Source organism: Ananas comosus, linkage group 7 (assembly GCF_001540865.1).
Source record: "Ananas comosus cultivar F153 linkage group 7, ASM154086v1, whole genome shotgun sequence".
Taxonomy (NCBI): domain Eukaryota; kingdom Viridiplantae; phylum Streptophyta; class Magnoliopsida; order Poales; family Bromeliaceae; genus Ananas; species Ananas comosus.
The window spans coordinates 14,582,103-14,591,470 of record NC_033627.1 but is presented as its reverse complement, the minus strand read 5'-3'; positions in this window follow the sequence as shown (position 1 = coordinate 14,591,470).

The following is a 9,368-nucleotide window of genomic DNA, read 5'->3' as shown; positions in this document are numbered from 1 at the left end:
ATCCAATGGCTAAAGATTCAAAAGCACCACCTTCATAGTACTTTTAGGAGTATTTTAGCTCAACTCTCTCTCTCTCTCTCTCTATATATATATAGCTAGGTTTCTATGCTTTCGAAAGTAACCTCCGTGTTTGTAAGTTGTTTTCGATGATGGGACATTTCGATTCGGTGATCGGTTTCGTTAAACTTGATCTATGCTATGGGAACTATCAAGAAGCCAAATTTTATAATTTTTTGACTTTGTTTGTCTAGTCAACGAGTAGTTTCAAAATAAACGACTGAAAATAAAAATTTCATAAAAAATAGTGATAAAGGGCTTAAATTTTAAATCGGAAATGTTGATCTTGCTACTGATGTTAAGTAAAATTTTCTATTAAATTTTTATATAATTTGAAAACTTTTACACTGTTGAATTTAAAAACGTACCACATCCGTCGTTAAAATAGTCATTTTTGAAACCTTTTGATCGCTTGGTAAATTATGTCGAAAAATTATAAAATTTGGTTTCTAGAGAGTTTCAATAGAATATATTATACTTAATGGAGCCAATCGTCGAATCGAACATCCTATCAGCGAAAACAACTTACAAGTACGGAGGTCTCTGTACTTTCGAAAGTACAGAAGACGTACTCTATATATATATAGAACTAGATTGGAACACTATCAATAGCATCAAATTATTAATATTATTAATTTTTTAGCTCTTAAATTGAGAAATATAAGGTTAGGATAATATAAGCCTTTTAGGATTGAGTGGGTGATTAATTAAATAGTATAATTTAATAGGTAAAAATAATTAAAAAATTAAATTTAATGGTAAAAAATTTGATAACACTAAACCTTTTGATGCTATCGATAATATCCAACCGTATACAGTAAAAGGATTCACAATACAATATATATGCATGGGCACATGGCCCACCACGTTCCTATATATATATATATATATATATATATATATATATATATATATATATATATATATATATATATATATATATATATATATATATATGTGGTTGTCCCTGCTGTTCCAGTGGGGAGAAGAAGCTTACCTGTAAAATAAAGTGCTATTCTATTCTATACCCACCCACAGCATCCGAGGGCGCCGTTTCTCTCCGATCCCAATTCCTGTGTGCAATAATTTTATCATTCATCAATAATGAAATGCATATATTTAAACCATTCAATACACGCACAAAGTGAAATATCCAACCTTGTAAATAAGCAATGGGATTAAAAATGAGCCACGCTTCATCAAGCTGTATCACAAAACATGCATCTTAAATAGTAAATAAATACTAGCCGTTATAGGTAAGTTAGTAAATGCATACTTTCCGATCAGAGAGGCTGCAACAATATGATTGAACGTATTTTTCACGACGTTTCATGGGTGGCTTATCCAATTTGTTATTGGACCTAATGCATATAGCCTCATTTTTATAGATTAAGAAAAAAAAAATTTATATAAGTTTATATGTTAATTGGATAAAAGATTGTTTTTTTCTCTCTCCTCCCCAACCACACACCTCTCTCTCTCTCTCTCTCTCTCTCTCTCTCTCTCACAGACCCCTCCCAGCAGCACCCTCCTCCCTGCTTCCTACCCACACCACTCTCTCTCTCTCTCTCTCTCTCTTCAATATTTAATAATAATTAATTTTTATTAAAATATTCAAAAATTTTATTTATTAATAATAATAAATATTATTATTACTAAATTATAATTTATTATTACTACTACTGCTATTATTACTAGTATTTAATTTAATTATACTAGTCAATAGTAATTAAATAGTTATAATTAATAATTAATTAATAATAATAATAATAATAATAATAATAATAATAATAATAATAATGCTAATCATATATCACATTATTATTAAATGATTTCTTCATACAGATTAAAATAACTAAATTAGATATTAAAAATAATAAGCTAATTATACAAAAACTAAATGTTCAGTAGATATTGAAAATAAAATATGTAGTCATATAAAAATAGAAAGTGTTCATACATAAAATCACATTACATTCACTTAATTTATGTCATTCTTAATTCTTTTTGCTTGATGTTTATGATTTTCTATATCATCTTTTGCTCCCCGTAAAAACCATTTTATATTATATATTGTGAAGTAGCTGTATAAAAAAAAATGTTACAAGCTATATTTTTATGTAATACATGAAGTAATATAGCAATATTTGGAGATGGAGAAAGATCTTGAGTTGGGGTTGGAATGCCGAGGGGAGATTGTAGAATCAGAAAATTCAAGTAGTTTATTTCTACTTTTCACATAATTGATAAGCCAGATGAAGTCCGTTGGAGATGGAATGCGCAGATAATTTTTTCCGTTAAGTCGATGTACTCGCTAATTAGAGATGGGGGTACGCGGGATATTCTTCTTCTAAAAATTTGGGATATAAAAATTTTATATAAAGTTAAAATTTTTATTTGACTTGCTCTTAAAAAGCGCCTACCAATGATTAATAATCTACTTAAAAGGGACTCGTCTGAGAATTTACAGTGTGTTTTGTGTGGCAGTGAAGTTGAGACAATAGATCATTTATTTGTAGGATGCATACTCAATAAATTTCTGATGTTCAGTTTACTTAACAATAGACATATCTCAGAATCTACGATAGAGGCTAGGGGTGTCTAGGAGTTTCTATCGGAGAATCGCTTACAAAGGGCATCAACGAAAGATCTGACTAAGATTGCAATCTGTTGGTAGATGATCTGGCGGGAAAGAAATAACATGATTTTTAGAAATCAATCTTCAGATCCCTTAATCATGGTTAGACGAGTTCGGGCTTGGAAAGGGAGTGGACTTAGTTTTGCAGTTCTAAGTGAACTCTTTTCTAATTTTACTTTTTTTTATTTTATTTACTTATTTTATTTTTCTAAGTTTTCTTTTTTATCATTTATTTTTATATTATTTTTATTTTTATTTTTCAGTATGGTGACCTGCGTCTTATTCAAGACCGAGTTGCCAAAACTTCTGTAGCTGAATTTATTTTCTATATGAATAATGTAGGTAACGTGCTATCTTTCTCTCAAAAAAAAAGGGAAAACTTCAAAAAACTCCCATGTGGTTTCGTAGTTTCTCACTTTGCCCCCCTGTGGTTTAAAATGTATCAATTTGCCCCCCTGTGGTTTCTTTTTTTCCTTTTTCTTATCAATTTCATTATTTTTTTTCTTAAATCAGTGATAAAGTTAAAATTAAAGAGTATTAAAGTGAATATTTGATAAATCTAGATGGGTATCTGAAGTTTTTTGTATATAGTTTAATGAAATATTAACGAAAAAGCTACCGAAAAGATAAAAACGAAACCACAGGGGGGCAAATCGATACATTTTAAACTACAGGGGTGCAAAGTGAGAAACTACGAAACCACGGGAGGTTTTTTGAAGTTTTCCCCAAAAAAAAATAGCAATATTTGAGAGATAAAGAGAGTGAGGTGTAGTTGGGGAAGAGAGAGAGAGAGAGAGAGAGAGAGAGAGAAAAGTAGGTAGCAGGGAAAGAGAGGGAAAGATCTCTCTTAATTAACACTAAAAACAAATTTTTGACAATTTTTTTTTCTTAATCAGTTGAAATGAGGCTAGACTAAAAAATATTTCGAAAACGAGGCTAGGTTGATAAATGATTTTTTCAATAAAGCTACATAAGAAAATCATTCCATCACCACTCACTTCATTTGGGACCTAATGCCTTGCCTACCCTCCTTAGAATTTTATTTTTTTTTTCAATTTAGTCTTTTTTAAAAATATTTTTTATCTAGTCTTATTTTTATAAATTTTAAAAATAAATTAATAATTTTTATATAAATTTATACTTTAATTAGATAAAAAAAATTATTTTTCTCTCTTCTCTTTATTTTTCAAAACCTCTCTTTTTCTCTCTCTCCTCCCCAAACACATCTCTCTCTCTCTCTCTATCTCTCTCAAGTGTTAAAGTGGGTGCTTGGGGAGGAGAGAGAGAAAGGGAGTGAAAGAGAGGTGGCAGAAAATAGGAGAGGAGATAGAAAAAAATAATTTCTCAGCCGATTAATATATAAATTTATATAAAAATTATTAATTTATTTTTTTTTTAATTTATAAAAATAAAATTAGATTAAAAATATTTTTTAAAAGATTAGATTGGAATTTTTGTTCTTAAGTAGGAAAGATAAGACATTAAAAAGTCATCAGTGACGTATTTAACTAATTTAAAATTGAAAAGATTGGGCACGCTGCAATATTACTAGTCGCTTTTGTTTTTTCTTTTTGTCTTCTTCCATTTGGAAATCCAATTTCACCCCTACACTATTTTTTTTTTTTTTTTTATAAATAGGACAGGGCAAAACGCCATTAAATAAAAAAAATCAACAAAAAAAAATTATACAAATAACCCAGCAATAACACAACAGAAAAAACAAAAAATAAAAAGCAAAAAACAAAAAAACAAAAGCCATATTCGGCCGAGATAACTACATAGTATTTATATTTATATAAACTTATGAAGTGACGGTACGGTCGTATCACATGGCGAACGTGGCGGGCACGGAGGAGGAGGGGGCGGACCGGGGAGGGGGTGGGTGGTGGGCCCCACTTTTTATTCTTCGTCCTCTCTTTTTTTTTTTTTTTTTTTTTTTTTTCTCAACAACTTTTCTTTTAATTTTTTCTTACAGTAAATATAAAATTTTATCGCATAAATTAATTCTATCTTTTAATAGTCAATATAATAAAATTAAAATTTTATTTAATAAATATCAAAATTTTTTTCTACATCAAATATAAAATTTTAGAAATTTTATATTTTAATAGTCAAGATAATAAAATTAAATTTCATCTAATTGGAAATCCAAAAAAGATTTTCCTTTATTTTAGAGGGTTGTGCGGCCCACAATTTTTTTAGGATTAATTGTATAATGTTTCCCAAACTTTTCACTATTTTTTTTTTGTTCCTAAATTTTTTCAAATCTCTTAATTTCATCGCGATAAAATAGTAACCGTTAAAAAATATTTTAGAATTAACGAAATTATAATGCCATCGTCTATTTAACTTTTTTTTGCATGCCAATCTTGATCTCTAAATTTTGCATATTTTTCACTTTAGTCCTCAAAACATATATGAAATGGCAACACTAAAGAATGCTTCTCCTTATTTTAGAGGGTTGTGGGGTCCACACAATTTTTTTAAGATTTTATTTATATAAGATTTAAATATTTTTAGAAAGAAATCTACTTTAATTTATTCTTTAATTTTTTATTATTTAATACTGAGATAAGTAATATTTAAAAATATTAATACATAATAGAAAAAAAATATTAATAATTATAATAATTTAGTATTATCTTCCCGCCGCATCGCGCGGGACTCCTTAACCAGTATAAAATCAAATAACAGCATTAAATAATAGATAAACTTCAAATATCGTTTATGTAGTTTCACACGTTCTTACTTCAATACTCTATAATTGAAAGTGTATCAATTTAGTACTCTGTTAATATTTTATTAAATTATGTTCAAAAAATTTTAAATACTCCACCTAACTTTATCGAATATTTACTTTAGTACCTTTTAGTTTTAACTTTGTCACTAATTTAATGAAAAAAAATTAGTGGAGGAAATAATAAAAAGAAAAAAAATGAAACCACGGGATACTAAATTGATACACTCTAAACTACTGAGTACTAAAATAAAAAAAAGCAAAATTACGGAAGTGGCATTTAAAATTTTTTCTTAAATAATTAATGAACATTGCAACCAAAACGAAACGAATAGAAGTGTAGATCAATACATACTATTGTCTCAATGGGTGGAATTTTTTTCTGGACATCTGAAAGATTAATCAGCTTATTATTATTATTATTATTATTATTTTCGCCTTTTTAAAGGTCTGTGTTGTCTCATCCATATAGCCTAGTTCACTTTTTCAATAAATAAAGCGAGTAACATGTTATCTTTTTCTCAAAAAAATATATGGGATTGACATCTATATATAATAAGCAACCACCATGATCATTTGGGATCAACATCTTTATTATAGTGATGACTATTACTGATTTACGGTTCGAAGTTTCGAGATATTGGATCACATTTGCTGCTATAGATATATGAGTTGATATAGATGAGTAATTATGATTTTTAATGAAAATAGAATCTTTATCTTGTATCAACTCGTTTGGCATCGAATATCTGATTGAAATGACTCACCTTCATTTCTTTTTCACTAGATTAAAGAAAATCCCAACGAGGATGAATGAGACGTGTCGACCAAGAGTCTCTGTCATTCAATTTTGAAGCGTCACGGTGTCTTGGCCAAGCAATTAAAAGCAACCTCGATCACGTATATAAATATTGAAAATGAAATGTTCACAAATGTTCGTTTGGTTAGTTCTTAGGCGTAGAATTCTCACGATTGACAATATGCATGCCTAAAAGACCGACTGTCCTTAGAGCAAGTGATAAAAGGCTTGATGGTTGGTATCCGAGATCCAAATTCGAATTCTAGTTGATTCACATTACCAGCTAAATTTATTTCTAAATAAAATAAACAAAGCGGGTAGCGTGCTACCTATCTCTCTCTCTCTCTCAAAAAAAAAGACAATATGCGTGAAAGAGGGTGGCAGGGAAAGGGTATATGCGTATTCTGTTGCGAGGATTCGGAGACAATAGATCACCTGTTCTTTCACTGCGTGTCTACTAAAATACTGCTGATGAGCCTCTTGGTCAACAAGGGTGCACTACTGCCCACCTCGGTTAATCTCCTTTGGGAGACGACAGGTTTGACGTCAGGCCCCCTCCATAAAAAGGAACTATCGACTTTGACTACTTGGTGGGTTGTGTGGCGGAAAAGGAACAGATGAATTTTCCAAAATAAAAAAATTGGCCTGCACTAGCTGCGGATGGAGATTAAAGATCTTGGGAGGTTGTGGGAACAACACCGAGTGCATTAATATTTTGGGGTATAGTTGGATGTGCCTTGTCTACTCTTCTTTCAGTGTACTTACTATTTTGTTATTTCTTTCGTTCTGATTTTTTTCCTTTTTTTTTTTCTGTGGCCTCGTTGCCGTAACCTTGTAGCTAAGTTCATATTCTTAGGTATCATTTGGTTCGGGGATAAGTAAAAAATGAGTATTCCAGGGATAGATATAAATTGAGGTATAAGCGGGGATTAGATCAATTTTGCGTTTGGATGAAAATTGAATTATTCCTGGGAATAAGAAAAATAACGTTTGGTTAGGTAAGATGGAATAAGATTTAAAGTGGGTAGTTATAAATAAAAATTAATAATATTATCACTTTTTTATTTATATTAGAATTTAAATTTTTATATTTTATATTTATATTTTAAAATTTAAAATTTTAACTTTTAAATTTCAAATTTTGAAATTTAAATTTAAAATTTAAAATCTCAAATTTTAAATTCAAAATTTAAATTTTAAATTTCTAACTTTAAATTTAAGATCAAATTTAAATTTGAAAAAAAATAAAATTCAAATTTAAAATTTCAAAAATTTAAAATTTCAAAATTTAAATTTAAAATTTAAAATGTGGAATTTAAAATTATAAACTTTAATTTTGAGATTACAAATTTTAAATTTTAAATATAATTTATTATAATATTTTAAATTTTAAATTTATTTAAATTTTAAATTTTAATTTATTTTAATATTTAAATATAATTTATTATAAAATTTAAATATAAATAATATGTATTAATATAGCACAATTAATAATTTTATAATAAAAATAATGTATTATAATATATAATATATTATATTTATATAATTTAGTTTTAATTTATTTTATAATTTTAATTAAGTTTGAAATTAAGCATGGGAATAGCACTATTCCACTAAAATGGTGGAATAGTAAAAAGCTTGCTATTCCGGAATAACCGGGAATAGCAAGCTTTGACCGGAATAAAATATTCCGGTAAAAAATGATCCCATTTGGCGAATTAGCGGGGATAATCCCCGCTTATCCCCGAACCAAACGGGGCCTTATTGAATAAAACGGTAGTATGCTGCCTTCTCTCAAAAAATAAAGAAATATTCACAAACTAACAAAAAGAGGACTTTCGAACTTCAAGTTGAAAAAGACTTGAAAATGAAGAAGCAAAAAAAAATAAATAAAAAAAATTATGTCCACCCACTCAACTCTAGTAAAAGAGTCTCTTAAACAAAATAAACAAATAAAAAAAAATAAACAATATTAGATTTTTTTTAAAAAAAAAGAAGAAGCAGAAAAAAAAAAATTATTTCTGGAGGAATTCCATCCAGGCCAATCAGATCATAATTAAAGCAATTCAGAGTTTAATGGACCACAATAGTTTGAATTATTCTTCATTTTTTGACTCTTCATCTTTTGAGTGTGAGAGCTTATCCGTAACTAGATATATATCAAGTATTTTCTTTCTCTGATGGTATCTTTGAGCTTTATTAGTGATTAGCAAAGCTCGGCTCAAATCAGCTTATGCATATCTTTTTTCTAAATCATGCGTCATTTATTTAGTGAAGTCGCAGTCATGTAATGATCTCAAAGAAAAAAACAAAGGAAAATAAAGAAAAAGGAAACGGTCGCAGATCTAGATAGAGGTGCACATACTAAATATAGTTAAAAATCAAAATAGTTTAAAAATAAAATAAAATTTAAATTTGATTGTCGTTTTGCAATCTAAAAATATTCACCTAAGATGAAATGAAATAAAATATTTCTAACATTATCCCTATTACAGAAAGAAAAAAGAAAAAATAAAAAAGAAAAACGAAAAAATTTATTTCCTCGTGTTACTTATTTTGCGTAAGAAAAAAAAATTAGAATAATCTTTTGCCAAAAAATAAATTTGTTGACATACCCAAATTCAAAATAAAAAAGCATTTAAAAGTTATAAACTTTGAATAAAAATATTTGGGAGTGACTCAAAAAAGTTGTTCAACATATGTATATACACACACACACACACACACACGCTCACCGCCTCGTAAGAGTAACCTCCGAGTTTTATGATGAAAACTCCACGAAAAAAATTATTTTGCGGCAAAACTGATGAAACTGCACGGGAGGTGAGCTTACCGGTGGTGACCATACTCTCAAAGCAAGTATTTTGAACAATCCGTCAAAATAAAAATATGGCCCGGCCCGGTGTGGGACCAAATCTGGATGCGATACGGGCCGAATCCATTGACTACTGGACTCAAAATATGGGCTTTTTCCCGGCCCAATAGCCTAATTGATTGGTCTCTTTTTGGATTAGTTTGTTTATTAAGGAGCGTTTCAACCTTTTTGTTCTGGCTTAAATTTTAAATTAAGAAAATATTTAAAAGTTACGAATTTTGAATAAAAATATTTTCAGAATTACTTATAAAATTCGTTCTAT